The 15,821-nt window shown below is 41.7% G+C and overlaps 1 long non-coding RNA gene across 1 annotated transcript; it reads left to right on the top strand.

The window, feature by feature from the left end:
• The first annotated feature begins 4,558 nt into the window (after positions 1-4,558).
• On the top strand, positions 4,559-15,072 carry LOC135932590 (uncharacterized). Its single transcript, XR_010573584.1, has 3 exons — positions 4,559-4,756; positions 14,769-14,815; positions 14,964-15,072. It is a non-coding gene; the product is annotated as an uncharacterized LOC135932590 (long non-coding RNA).
• Positions 15,073-15,821: the final 749 nt, after the last annotated feature.

The raw sequence follows: 15,821 nt of genomic DNA, 5'->3' as shown, positions 1-15,821 counted from the left end.
GACCTAAAAAAAAAGAAAGGGCTATGAATAAGACAGGAAATAAATATGAAAATTAAAAAGGGTAAATTTAACTAGGAAGGAATAAAATAAAATAAATAAAATAAAATATAAATTTTAATGTTAAAAATGAAATAACTGTACAACACAAATTAGAATGAAGGATAAATTTAACTGGGAAAGAATAAGATAAGAATAAGAATAAAGTTGAAAATAAAATAACTGTACAACAAAGTACACAATACACAGTATAGAAATATATAAGAATGTATGAAGAAATATAAATATTTATATACAATAGCAGCAGCTGTACAAGTATTAAAAGGAAATGAAGAAGTATAACGTCCAGTGTTGTGCAAACCACATTGTAGGTGTCTTGTGCAGTGCAAATATGCTTAAAGTGATTTAGTGATGGAGTGATTAGATGACCACGCATCTAATCAAATTAGCATAGACAAAGTCCAGACTGTCCAGTGTGTGTAAGAACCACATGTGTGGGTCAGTACTATGTGATGGTGTGATTGAGAGACCATATCGCCTGCGGGAAGATCTGAGGCTGAGACCACAGGACTGTAAGACATGATTGTTGGGCTTCATTTCTGTACTGAACAGTCATTTTAAGATTAGGAAATATTTTTCATGACCCTAAAATCACTCTCACTTTGGTAATGTAAATATAATATGGCCAATATTTAAGTTATTATATTAATCATTAGTCATTACAGCAGTGAACTTGAAGTCTGTGTAAAATACTGAGCTTCAGTAAAGATTCAAGTTGCAGTTATTTATACTTCCTGTCACCTTAAATCTTCACTCAAAGACAAGTATCTTTGACAGTGTATATATAGATGTTGTCAGGCAGTGATCATGGAGTCGGGCTTAAAAGAGAGACACCACCCACCTGTTCTCCGCTCAGACATCGATCTCTTCATGTCAGGAGCTCCGAATCCTTGCCTGTGCCCAGACGTCCCTGGTCCCATGTCGGCCTTGACTTTGTCACTGGCCTCCCGTCCGTGGACGGTCTCGACACCATCCTCACCTTTGTGGACCGGTTCTCAAAGACGGTGCACCTGGTCGCACTGGCTGGCCTCCCTTCTGCTAAACGGACGGCCGAGCTCTTCTTGGACCATGTCGTCCTGCTTCATGGATTCCCCAAGGACATAGTCTCCGAAAGGGGGCACCAGTTCACTGCCAGGTTTTGGAAAGCCTTTTGCCGTCTGATTGGAGCCTCTCCCAGCCTCTCGTCCGGCTATCACCCTCAGACCAACGGGCAGGTTGAAAGGACCAATCAACATCTGGGGCGCTTTTTAAGGTGCTTCGTCTCCGCCCAACCGTCGCTCTGGCCTCGTTACCTGCTGTGGGCTGAGCTGTCTCATAATCTTCACGTCTCTTCTGCCACCGGCCTCTCGCCCTTTGAAGTCTGTCATGGTTTCCATCCTCCTATCTTTAACCATCAGGAGGTGGAGGTTGAAGTACCTGCGGCTGAACGGATGGTCCGCCGCTGTCGTCAGGCCTGGATCAAGGCGCTGGCTGCCATTTCCCGATCTAACGCTCGGTACACCAAGCAGCATCGTCGCCGCCACCGTCCGGGTCATCCTTTTCAGCCGGGGGATCGCGTCTGGCTCTTCACGAGGCAACTGAGGCTCCGTACTGAATCCAGGAAGCTCACTCCCAGGTTCATTGGCCCATATGAGATCACTGCCTGGCTCAACCCCGTAACTTACCGTCTCCGGCTTCCGTCCGCCATGAAGGTCCACCCTGTTTTCCACGTCTCGCAGCTCAAGCGGAGCGTTACTTCCTCACTGGCGCCTCCCTCCCCAGCCCCGCCCCCGCCCAGGTTCATTGATGGGGATCCTGTCTACACTGTCCGGCGGATCTTGGACTCCCGTCGCCGGGGTCGGGGGGTCCAGTATTTGGTGGACTGGGCTGGTTGCGGTCCTGAGGAGCGCTCCTGGGTGCCGTCCTGCTTCGTCTTGGACCCCTCCCTCATCTCGGATTACCGTCGCAACCATCCTGGACCGTCGGCTGCCGGTTTGGGGGGGGGGGGGTGTCCTGTCAGGCAGTGATCAGCTGATCACGGGGTCGGGCTTAAAAGAGAGACACCACCCACATGTTCTCCGCTCAGACATCGATCTCTTCATGTCAGGAGCTCCGAATCCTTGCCGACGTCATTCTCACGACCTGTACTCCCATGTGTTGTCTATGTTGTGTGTGTAAGTCGGGGGGTCCTATTCCTCTGTGGGGCAACCTGCATATGGCCAATAAAGCATTCATTCATTCATTCATTCATCAGGAAATCACAAATGACCCATACTAAAATATCTACGTCACCTATAACACTTTAATGTACCACGGCTCTTCCTGCTCCCCGGTTTTCGATGCTGATGGACGAGTGTTTGATCTGCACAGTGGCGGGTTTTTCTACGGGTTTCCGAAGCTTAACGAGAGTGTGATTGAGTATGCCTTTCCTCTGCTCACTATATTTGAAAACTTTGTTGATAATCTGAAGAAAGATGGGTATGGGGAGTTGTTGGAAAGAGTTGAGCAGGAGGAAAAGGGAAATACTCACCTAGAAAACGTTATAGCATTTGTTGTGGGGTCAAAGCAAGGAACACCTGACGCGTTTTTGCAGGAAGTTCAGGGTAATACAGCAGATTCAGAGGAGCTGACGGCAGATAATTCTGATGTAAAGCAAAGTTTTGACAATCTTATTTCTGGATTTAAAAAGAAAATAGGGTGTAAGTGTAGGAAATACAAGTATAAGATGTGACTGTGGAGGACATCTCCTTCAGCCTTAACAATGACCCATGTGGATTGCATTTCTCTCGGTCATCTGACTGACTGTTTAGGGAAAAAAGCAGCTAATAGTTATTTAGTTAGACCGTTCTGCATTTGTGGTTAGTGGACATCTGTGGATTGTTTTTTTTTTTTTTCAAACTCAAATCAAACTCGAAATTTTTTGTTTTTTGTTTGGGGGGGGGGGGTTACTATTGAGGCTGAAGATTAAAAGCGTTTTGAACACAGATTTTATATGTTTTTCTGTTTTCAGATTGAGTGCCTTTCCACTTGATTAAATGTTACCAGATCTAGTAAATCCTCAGTACACCATCAATACACTTTAATTTCACTCATAAAAATAGATTCTGTTCACCTGGACTTGTTCTACCTCAGAAAACATGTCCAGATAAACAAAATGATTTTTTTTTTTTGGAGGGGGGGGGGGGTGATTTCTGACCTGGATGATTGACCATGCACCGAGACATTTGATTTCAGTGATTTTGTTGTTGTCTGTTTTATTTTTCAGACTGAGTGGCTTTTTCCTCTCAGAGAGAAGCTGTGAAGCTCTGTCCTTAGTTCTCAGCTCCCAGTCGCCTACTCTGAGATACCTGGACTTGAGTAACTCTGACCTGAAGAATTCAGGAGTTAAACTTCTGTCTGTTGGACTGAAGAATGCACAGTGCAAAGTGGAAACTCTCAGGTCAAGACTCAGACTTTTCCACTGATGACAATTTAAAATATGAATCATATCTGTGCATAAAGAGCTAAATTTTATAGTGAAACTTTACCTTTGAGGGGATTACTGTTGTTAAAAGAAAATTACTTTGTGCATTATTGAATATATGGAAGTGACACATTTTTACAGATTATTTTATTTACATCCTTTAAGTGTGATATAGATTTAGTCATTACTAACGCCACTGATTAACGCCCAGCTGGAACGTTCATTTATTCATTTCATAAAATGTATCCACCTGTAAAGTCATATTAGTCATTGTTATATTGTTTTGCTGAGTCTCTTTTACAAAGACAGAACTGCATGTAGTCAGTTAGTATAAGACCTCATTGTGAAAGTTACAGTCTCGAGGGCAGCACAGCGGTACAATGATTAGAACTGCTGCTAATCATAACGCAAAAAGGTTCCTGGGTGTTATGAAAGTTTTTAAATAAACTGAAAAAACTCAATGGACATTTCTTGATTTTTTTTAATCAAAAGCTGCAGCGTGGAGAGAGCACTCTGTTCAAACCCAAAAGTGGTCTCTGAAGATAAAAAGCACAGCACTTCTATAAATAGAGGGGTGGTCAAAAATATTCCACAGCTCTTGCATGATGCCCCATCACATGAGCCTATACCTTCAGTTCCATCCTTGAATCCTTCCCTTCAGAGAGAGAATTACTCTTATGTTTTTCACTTAGCTGTCACCTCCCTTCTTCCAACCTCCCGAGAAAAGAGAAAAGGAGTCTCAACATCTGTTCAATGTCTCCCAAGAACTCACAATGGCCCTTCTGTGCGTGTGATAAAGCATTAAGTCCAAAGACATGCAGTTAGTTCAACTATATTCAAATCAGTAAAATTTTATACATATAGTGAGGTTAGGCTACCTGGTGTTACTAAATAAACAATGTGAGTGTGAATGGTTGTTGGTCTCTGTCTTTGTGTACCCTGTCCAGAGGGTGCTACAGCACATGCTCTGTGGCCCCGAATTGGATAAGCAGAGGAAAATGGATTGAAATAGATATATGTTATTGTATCTGACAAACCAAAAATCCTCGTTGACAGATGGATTGTTGTTTTGTGTGTCTGCAGTCTGTCAGGCTGTCTGATCACAGAGGAAGGCTGTACTTCTCTGGCCTCAGCTCTGAGCTCCAACCCCTCCCATCTGAGAGAGCTGGACCTGAGCTACAATCATCCAGGAGACTCAGGAATGAAGCTGCTGTTGGCTGGACTGATGGATCCAGGCTGGAGACTGGACACTCTCAGGTATGGAGAGAATGTCTGATAGAGGAGGAAGAGCTGGAAACATTTCCTGTGTCCTCCAATTCCTGTTGTTTCATGTAGATATGACATAAAATTATCAAAAAGGCAAGTTAATATATAGGGTCTCCAGGGAGAACATCTCCAAGAACAATTTGTACATAGAATAGAATAGAATAACCCTTTATTTGTCCCACAAGGGGAAATTTGGTTAAAACAGCAGCCAAAAGACACATATACAACAAACAGTACACAGGACACAGAACAGAAACATACACAATTTTTCTTACATATTTACATTAAGCACAATGGTTACTATATACAGAATATTGTACAGTTATTAAATTAAATAAAAATAACAGATAAGAGGCAAACCAGGTTGTAGTGTATATAGAGAGTATATATCTAATTATATATGTCACAGTGCAAATTAGATTAATCATTGTATAAAGAGGAGGACATATTTACCATAGAATAAAACAATGGTTCCCAAACTTTTTACAGCACTTACCACATGGCAAGTAGAAATATTTTCATGCCCCATTTAAACAAAACAATGACTGACTAGACTAGATGAGAAGACTAGATGCAACTTATTTAGATAATAAACTCAATCACAATGAATCCTTTAGTAATTTTTATTTTTTTAAAAACAACAACTTTCATTTCAAACAACTATTTTTGTCACTAGACTGCTTCATTAGTCTGCACCACTTCTTCAGAAAAGCAACAAGTTAAACAAAATGTGAACCTTGCCAGATGTTGTGGAAGTTTCCATTTAACAAAGCCTGCAGACAAACAGTGAGCGGTAGCTAACATCCTTTAATCAAGAAAAGAACAAAACCCCAAGCTTGGTGAGAGAAGCCATCGCCGAGGCAGATGGTTGTCATTCTGAACCCAGCATGGCCCTGGGTTTAAAATACTTCCTGCAGGAACAAGAGGCAGTACACAGCTGTTTTCACACCTTTAATCTTTCTCCATGGGTGTAACTTTGTGCTGAACACTGGAGGGGGGGGGTCAAGATCTCTGACTAAATAAATAAATAGATTTGTTTTAAACGAGGACCATCTGCATTTTTGCTTGTCAGCTCTCAACTGCTATATTCAGAATCAAAACCAGAATACTTTATTAATCCCTAAGTAATTATTAGCAGATGGTAAAAAAAAAATACCACATGGGGACTCTGCTTATTTATGTATATATTCAATCGCTTACATCACTGTATTGACACCAATAAACTATACCTACATGACCTCATAGAGCTAAACCTTACTTGCTCTTGTTGTCTGGCAACAGCTGAAGAAAGCTGTGAAGCTACAGTGTTCCCATTTTGAGCACAGATGTTCATGGTATGGATATGTAACTGACTTTTTGCATGTCCTGAGAACGTGAAGCTCACTTCTGTGCTACTATAAACTTAGGATCAGGTTGTGAAGGCTTTGTGCTGGTGATGATGTCTGAAACATTAAATCCTTCTCTGTCCCTGTCATCTGTGTTTGACTGAATTTGAATTGCAATAATCTATTAATATATCCTTGCATTCTCATCTGCTCATTTGTTTGACTGTTGCCCTCACCATATGACCCACATGAACCAAATACAAATCAGTTCAGTGCTCTGACAGTGTGTGTTTGCATGCACAATTATTTGTGTTGTTTTTATGTCTTTTACCTGGACGTACATGCCTCCAGTGCAGCCTTTCTCTGTGCTTTCTCTCTTTGTTCTCTTTGGTCATCTGACCCACTATCACCTCCTTTCTCTTCCCAAGTACCACTCCTCCTCTGTGGCCTTCTTCTGTCTCTCCTTTTTCAATTGCTGCAACGCCTCTGTCATGACCTTTACTCTCCTCTGCACCTCCGCTGCCCCCCCCCCCCCTCTCTATCTCTGAACTGCTCCCCCTCTGTCGCTCTCCTCATCTTTGCTTCCTTGTGTCCCTCTTTAATTACCTGTTCTGCAAACCTCTTGAACCTGAAAAAAAAAGCTTAGTTAATTTTTAAATCATTTGAGGGAGGTGCTATACTCCCATGGTTTTGGAGAATGCATGTTCCTAGCCCACTTCGCATGCACACAGCACACTGCCAACTCCCCTCCACCAAACTGCATCATCAGTATGCCCCTTCCCCACATATACAGCACAGTGTTAACATCAAAGTTTGCAGTGATTTATGGTGGCAAACGTCAACAAATAGGGCAAATAGTTATTTTTTCTTACATTGCAATTATTTTACATTCAGTATTTCAGATTTTTTTGCAGACAGGCTAAAAAACAGATAACCAGATGTTTCTCTTAATCCTCAACTCACCGAAATACACTGAACCTTACTGCCTGTGCTCTGAACTAACCATCAGCAGCTAGCTGTCAATGACATAGTTAAGCAGGAGGGATAGCAGATAGGTAAACGATGCAAAAACGTTTCACTGTATTGAAGCAAACAGCTACTTAAGTTACAATTCGGTGAAACTGACATTGATCCTAGAGACAGTAGGTAGGCTACATCTCCCAGTACTTCGTATCAGCCTTCATCTTCTGAATGATGGGTGGAATCACATTGCTCCCCACAATGAGTTAATCTTTTTGCCCAGAAACCACAAATGTTGGCACAAGAAACCTAACCCAAATACTTCAATATCCAAATCATAGATGCATTTGGGTTGTGTGAGGCCTCCACAACCAACAAGCACCACATTTTCAGGGACATGCTGCAGATTAAGAGCAACACCAGCAGTTCATAGCTTGCTATCAAACTCTTCACTTAGTGTGCATGACATACTCTCTGAATCAAACATACCTGTTAGGGAACACTAGTCACTGACTGATACCGGAGTGTAAAGCAACTCACTAGTAGGGATGGGTATCGAAAACCGGTTCTTGTTGAGAACCGGTTCCCACTGTTTCAATTCCTTGGAATCGTTTGCCATTTTTGCAAACGATTCCCTTATCGATTCCAGTCGCCCCGAATGACGTCACCACGTTGCGGAGCGTCATTTACCTGGCAGGAAACATGGCGGCTCAAACGCTCAAAAGTTTGTTTATACTTTACGAGAACGGATGACAACAGGGAACTTGCAATACTTGCAAAGTAGATATTTCATTTAAGGGAGGAAACACTACGAACATGCAAAAGCATTTGCTCACAAAACACGCGACAACCTTAAATGAATGTCGTGTTTTTAATTCCGCTCCGGACTCGTGAATCTGAACTCAGCAGCAGCGGTAACGTTTGCACGTCCTCTCCCGTTAATGCGGCAGGTAAATAATCAACTAAAAGTGCATATTATGTTAGCGCGATCTGCTTTATTACAAAACCTGCCATTACTGTGCATTTAGGTGACCGTGATGAGAGAGACAGACAGAGTCTGGCTGGCTCAGCTGCTGGCAGTTGTCGCTGCAGTCTACAGGTAGCGTCTCCTTTCAGGCCAGGATAGATGAATGTCACCGAGCAGTCACTAAGTTTGTGGTCAAAGCCTTGCACCCATTTGTCACAGCAGATGCCCCCGATTTTCGGTAAGTGAAGGTGTTTAATTGTAGGCAGGGCCATTACTGGATATTCTTGTGTAATTGCTACAGAATAATTTATGTTATAGTACAGAAGAATATTTATTTTATTATTTTACATTTACATTTTTTTCCTGGGGACCCTGTGACACCCCATTGAAGGCTGGTTCTCTTGAGATCGCACTGTTGGGTTTGTAAGGCCATGTTACTCCTAAATTTCTATCTTGTTCAAAGAGAAGATAAAAACAAAGTTCTAAGCTAATCGACCCGAGTGTTCTCCTTTTTCAAAAGAATCGATAAGAGAATCGATAAAGAATCGAATCGTTAAACAGAATCGAAAATGGAATCGGAATCGTGAAAATCTTATCAATACCCATCCCTACTCACTAGCCCTGCCAACTCTTAGTGAACCCATAGTAACAGTCTTCTCATCAGGGAGGCTACTACAGCAGTTAACATATATGGTTTCTGGGTCTGTTGCATTTGTGAGGGTTTCATCAGCACCGCCTATGCTACCCCTCTGGTTACATGAGATGGCTGGTTTACAGCAGCATTGGAGGGAGGAAGGACTGACATACATACTATCATGTGACCCCCTATGAGCAAGCATTTTGGCAACAGTGGGAAGGAAAAACTCCCTTTTAACAGGAAGAAACCTCTGGCAGAACCAGCCTCAGGGAGGGGCGGGGCCATCTGCTGCGACCAGTTGGGGTGAGAGAAGGAAAACAGGATAAAGACATGCTGTGGAAGAGAGAAAGAGATTAATAACAGGTATAATTCAATGCAGAGAGGTCTATTAGAACATACGGAATGAGAAAGGTGAGTGGAAAGGAAAATCTCAATGCATCATGGGAATCCCTCCGGCAGCCTACGTCTATTGCAGCATAACTAAGGGAGGATTCAGGGTCACCTGGTCAAGCCCTAACTATATGCTTTAGCAAAAAGGAAAGTTTGAAGCCTAATCTTAAAAGTAGAGATAGTGTCTAGGAGGTCATTAAGATAAGATGGGGCCTGATTATTTAAGACCTTGTAAGTGAGGAGCAGGATTTTGAATTCAATTCTGGATTTAACAGGAAGCCAATGAAGGGAAGGTAATACAGGAGAAATATGCTCTCTCTTTCAAGTCCCTGTCAGGACTCTTGCTGCAGCATTTTGGATTAACTTAAGACTTTTTGGGGAGTTTTTAGGACATCCTCATAACAATGAATTACAGTAGTCCAGCCTGGAAGTAATAAATGAAAAATAAAAGAAAATTAGTTTTTGACTCTGAGACAGGATATTTCTAATTTTAGAGATGTTGCGCAAATGGAAGAAAGCAGTCTTACATATTTGTTTAATATGTGCATTGAAGGACATGTCCTGGTCAAAAATGACTCCAAGGTTCCTCACAGCATTACTGGAGGCCAAGGTGATGCCATCCAGAGTAAGGATCTGCTTAGATACCATATTTCTAAGATTTTCAGGGCCGAGTACAATAACCTCAGTTTGATCTGAATTAAGAAGCAGAAAGTTAGCGGCCATCCAGGTCTTTATGTCTTTAAGACATTCCTGCAGTTTAACTAATTGGTGTGTGTTATCTGGCTTCATGGACAGATAGAGCTGCGTGTCATCTGCATAGCAGTGAAAATGTATACTATGCCTTCTGATGATACTGCCTAGGGGAAGCATGTATAATGTAAACAGAATTGATCCTAGCACTGAACCCTGTGGAACACCATAATTGACCTCAGTGTGTGAAGAGGACTCTTCATTTACATGAACAAATTGGAGTCTATTAGATAGATATGATACAAACCACTGCAGTGCAGTACCTGTAATACCTACAGCATGTTCTAATCGCTCTAATAGGATATTATGATCAACAGTATCGAACGCAGCACTGAGGTCTAGCAGGACAAGCACAGAGATGAGTCCACTGTCAGAGGCCATAAGAAGATCATTTGTAACCTTCACTAAAGCTGTTTCTGTGCTGTGATGAGCTCTGAAACCTGACTGAAACTCTTCAAATAAGCCATTCCTCTGCAGATGATCTGTTAGCTGTTTGACAACTACTCTTTCAAGGATTTTTGATATGAAAGGAAGGTTGGAGATTGGCCTATAATTAGCTAAGACAGTTGGGTCTAGAGATGCTTTTTGAGTAAAGGTTTAACTACAGCCAGCTTGAAGGCCTGTGGTGTTAGAGATAGGTTGATCATATTTAAGATTGAAGAATTAATTAATGGCAGGACTTCTGTGAGCAGTTTTGTAGGAATGGGGTCAAAAAGACACGTTGATGGTTTGGAGGAATATATTATTGAAGTTAACTCAGAAAGATCATTTGGAGAAACAGCTAACTTAACATCAATGGTACTAAAAGTAGCCGTAGATAATATTACATCTGTGGGATGATTATTGGCAATTTGTTCTCTAATGATAAAAATGTTATTTGTGAAGAAGTTCATGAAGTCATTACTAGTTAACGTTAAAGGGATGGTTGGCTCAGTAGTGCTCTGACTTTTTGTCAGCCTGGCTACAGTGCTGAAGAGAAACCTGGGGTTGTTCTTATTTTCTTCAATCAGTGACGAATAGTAAGATGTTCTGGCTTTGCGGAGGGCTTTCTTATAAAGCAGCAAACTATTTCTCCAGGCTAAATGATGATCCTCTAAATTTGTGACACGCCATTTCCTCTCCAGCTTAGGAGTTATCTGCTTTAGGCTCATGTTTGAGAATTATACCACGGAGTCAGGGACTTCGGATTTGAGGCCTTAGTTTTCACAGGAGCTACAGTATCCAGAGTCGTACGTAGTGAGGAGGTAAAATTATTAACAAGATAATCGACCTCTGTTGGAGTAGCGTTCAAGTAGCTGCTCTGTTCTATGTTGGTACAGGGCATTGAAGATGATAACAGTGGGTGGATTATATTCTTACACTTAGTTACAGCACTTTCAGAAAGACATCTACTTTGATAAAGTCTACTCTCCATTGCTGTGTAATCAATTATTGTAAATGTAAATGTTATCAGGAAATGATCAGACAGCAGAGGGTTTTCAGGAAACACTGTTAAATGTTCAGTTTCTATGCCATATGTTAAAACAAGATCTAGAGTGTGATTAAAGTGGTGGGTGGGTTCTTTTACATTTTGAGAGAAGCCAATTGAGTCTAATAACAGATTAAATGCCATGTTGACACTGTCATTTTTAGCATCTACATGGATGTTAAAATCACCCACAATAATTATTTTATCTGAGCTGAGCACTAAATCAGATAAAAAGTCTGAGAAATCAGAGAGAAAGTCTGTGTAAGGCCCAGGTGGACGATAGATGATAACAAGTAAGACTGGTTTCTGAGTTTTACAGCTGGGTTGGACAAGGTTAAGCATCAGGCTTTCAAATGAATTAAACGTCTGTCTTGGTCTTTCGTTAATTAATAGGCTGGTGTGAAAAATTGCTGCCACACCGCACCCTCGGCCTGTGCTTCGAGGTTTCTGGTAGTTAGAATAACTCGGGGGTGTTGATTCATTAGCCCATCCACGGAACCGTTGTTCAGCGACAACACAGACCATCCTGTTGTTGAACCGATGTTGTTGTGGAAATTCCCATTTAATAAAGCCTGCAGAAAAACCGTGAACGGTAGCTAGCATCGTTTAATCAAAAAAACGAACAAAACTCCAAGCTTGGTGAGAGAAGTCATCGCCGGGGCAGATTGTCGGCAGAGTCTCCACCTGAGCCCAGCATGGCCATGGGAAACCAAAGTTAAGTCTTAGTCTTATAAAAAAAAATAAATCTAGAAGGTTGTGAACAGAGATGAAAAAAGATATAATTTAATGAGAGTTTAATGCTATTCACTCTTAGGCTACGTCTACACTAAGGCGGATAAATTTGAAAATGGCTATCATTTACAATCGTTTTCAAAGAGTTGTTCATTCACACTGAAACGACTGAAAACGCTTATGTCCTGCATGCATGAAACATAAGACAATTCGACCTGCATCATTTCTGTCTGCCGTTTATTTGCCTGCCGGGTCTTTTAAAAAATGTTGAGGAGTTAAATGGACTAACAATGAGGTGGAGTTGTTTCTGCAAGTTACAAAAAAAATACAAAGTTCCAAAAGTGAGTTAGAATTAAAAAAATTGAAGAAAAGCTATCTGGAGCATGCACAAATTGACATTAATTTTTATTATGTGTGGATGGAAAAAGTATGCATTTTCAAACGAAAACGTATTAGTGTGGACATGGCCTTAGTGGCTGCAGTGAGCCTGTTTTTGACTGCAGAGCTTTAGCAGGGCACGGTCTGAGGCACAGTTGTGGGTAAGGCAGATACACCAGACTTATCCCCAATCATGCCTCTCGGGCTTAAAACAGAATGAACTAGGTCCTGTTGTTGTTGTTGATGTGTGTAGGCTGAGAACTACAGGGAGATGTTTTTCTGTACATTAAAAGGAAAGCAGCCCTGCACAAATGCATTTATGTATTTCAGTGCTCTTCATAAAGAAAGACCACAATGTGCTTTGAAAAGCCAACACGCACTATAAAATAATGGAACTGAAAACAATTTAATAACTAAATGAATTTAGAGGGGACTCAGGTGAAAGACACAGAAGCAGGACGAAATTGACAAAAAAGAGCATTTGTCCAAATGCAAAAGTGAAAAATGAGGAAACACAAAGTCTATAACACAGAACTCCAAAGCAAGCACAGAAAAAGAAGACAGAATATACACTGGGAGCTACCTGCAAACAAGAGATGTGGTCGCAAATTTTCAAGCCGACAGGTGCTCTTCTACAGTAGGATGTGGCAGGACGTGAAATATTCAAAAACAAATATATGGTCCACTGTTTGTGTGACAGAGGCAGACATTTCTCTGTGTGCATGTGGAGAAATCGGCTTTCAAATCAGAACATGAACAGGTTTCAGGTGGCATTAAAACTAGGGATGCACCGATACCGATACTGGTATCGGGTATCGGGGCCGATACTGTAAAATGTGTGCGTACTCGTACTCGTAAAAGTTAACCGATACCATGAACCGATACTAATGTAGCCCGGATGGGAATTTGGGAGTGGATACTCACAATTCCCATGGACTTAAACGCCACGGTAACATAAGGTGTTCACAGTTGATGTTATGTGATGTAACTCTACCCTGAATATAATTTGCCCTGTAATATGTCGCAAGGTAAATACAGGTAATTAGAGCAATCAAACTGTTATGTTAATCATAAAAGTATTATTTTATGGTATGTAACTCTGAAGGGAGTTAAAATATTTTTCAAAGTTCTCATTTTCTGGAGGCCTGTGAAGGTAGCATAAAACGGGACCTTGCATGGGGAGATGCACGAGGTTAGCTGAACCAAAGTGAGAGACTCGGCTAGTTTTACTGAGGTTAACCAGCACAAAAGAGTGTGTGACTAGAAAGCTGAGCGTGTGGGAGCTTCACAACAGAGTGTGGGTGAAGTGACTTTTTGTTTCAATGGTGGCACCACCGTGCTGTGTTTCCAGCTACGACCGCCGAGGCTAAAGGCTAGCCCGGACTGCTTGGCTTCGCCAAGGAGGCAGCCGCTATGGACTGTCGGAGAGCTGGACAGTGACGGGCTAACGCGCTGTAGCAGAGACAGCATCGGGTCCGCAGGGAGTGGATTTAGTGTGGGACTGGTGAACGGCGACCTACCGAGCAACGGAACTGTAAGTCAGACTTTTGTGCTCTTACTGGGGAGAAGAGGATTTTTCTCCATCGTCCGGCGTGAGCAGCAAACAGGCCTGCAACAAGTGTGAGTGTGTGTGGGGCCCATGTGTGAATATTGTGTGTTTAGTGGATTTATATAACGTGTTTTGGAGTGTATATTAGTGAGTCACTTACCAAAAGGTGATAACATAAGTTGGGTTGTTTAATATAATTTGAAAGGGAATTATGTCATTTATACAGTGTATTTCATTTGGTTAAGGAATTGGAATATCATTTGAGTTTAAAAAAGGGATGTGTTGTACAGTATCTGTCTCTGCCCTTACGTTCAGTAAGCGTTTTGTTTGGGTTAAAGAGTTGTCTGGGGTCGTTTCTTTACTACTGGTTAAGTTTAACTTGTGTGTGGTAGAAGTATCGGTTTTTGTACTCGGTATCGGCAAGTACTCAGATCCAAGTATCGGTATCGGATCGGTTTGAAAAAATTGGTATCATTGCATCCCTAATTAAAACACATTAAAACAATGCTGCACTGACACAGAGGTCAGAGGTCATTAACAGTAAAGATACCAAGGGGGGAAAACAGCTGACAGCAAAGGCAGGGAGGTTTCCTTTCCAGCTAAACAGAAGAGGAATATATATAATTAAGGTGACAGTTTGAATCAGTCATATTTCATTCAATACGGTGGTGTACTGACAGATCCAGGATCAGTCCAAATCATCAGCAGTTTGATCCACGTATGGATTGAAGTGTATCTGTGAAAATGTTGGACTGTTCCTTTATCAGTGTGTAACAGTGTGTATGAGAGCCATGTAATGTCTATGTGTGCATGCTGACTGTGCTGCTCTGACCCCTCCTCCTTTCAGGGTGGAGCCTGCTGGAGTCCGATGGTTGAGACCAGGTCTGAGGAAGTGTAAGTGTGTTTTTAATGGGATTCATGAAAACAAAGCAGCACACATTCAACCATCTTCATCATGTCAGGAGTCATGATCAAAGTGTCAATCAATGAACAGATGATGGATCAATAACTGCAGCTGGATTGTGTTTGTTCTCTCCATCAGATTCCTGTCAACTCACAATCGACACAAACACAGTGAACACAAAGCTCCAACTGTCTGACAACAACAGGAAGGTGACACATGTGGAGGAGGTTCAGTCATATCCTGATCATCCAGGGAGATTTGATGTTCAACAGCTGCTATGTAGAAATGGTCTGACTGGTCGCTGTTACTGGGAGGTTGAGTGGAGAGGAAATGTTTATATATTTGTGAGTTACAGAAGAATCAGAAGGAAAGGAGACAGTTATAACTGTCTGTTTGGAAACAATGATCAGTCCTGGAGTCTGAACTGCTCTCGTAATGGTCCTCAGTTTGTCTGGCACAATAACAGAAAAACATCCATCTCCTCCTCCTCCTCCTCCTCCTCTAACAGAGTAGCAGTGTATGTTGACTGTCCTGCTGGCACTCTGTCCTTCTACAGAGTCTCCTCTGACACTCTGATCCACCTCCACACCTTCAACACCACATTCACTGAAACTCTTTATCCTGGGTTTACATTCTCTTCTGGTTCCTCAGTGTCCCTGTGCTGAGTGTAAAGAGCGTCTCCTGTTAGAGAAACACTCTGACTGTTGAACAGATAGTTCAGTCTGTACATGTCTGTCTCTTTCACTCATAAACACGTTTTCACATTCATGGATTCAATCAGTTGATGTTTGAAACTCTTCTAAATGATTCCTTGTAAATGTTTTCCTCTTCAGTCCTTTAAAGATGGAAGCTCCCATAATTCCAGGATCCACATGTTGTTTTTCTGTCTTTTTCCACTTAAAAGCTTCATAGTGAATATCAGTATGTTGTGTTTCTCTGAAGCTCAGTTTACAACCAGCTCCTCTGCATTTTCAACAAGTCTGAGCTCATTAAAAT

The sequence above is a fragment of the Pelmatolapia mariae genome, linkage group LG3_W (assembly GCF_036321145.2).
Source record: "Pelmatolapia mariae isolate MD_Pm_ZW linkage group LG3_W, Pm_UMD_F_2, whole genome shotgun sequence".
Lineage (NCBI taxonomy): Eukaryota > Metazoa > Chordata > Actinopteri > Cichliformes > Cichlidae > Pelmatolapia > Pelmatolapia mariae.
The sequence above is the reverse complement of the archived record's forward strand: the minus strand, read 5'-3'. Positions and strand labels throughout refer to the sequence as shown.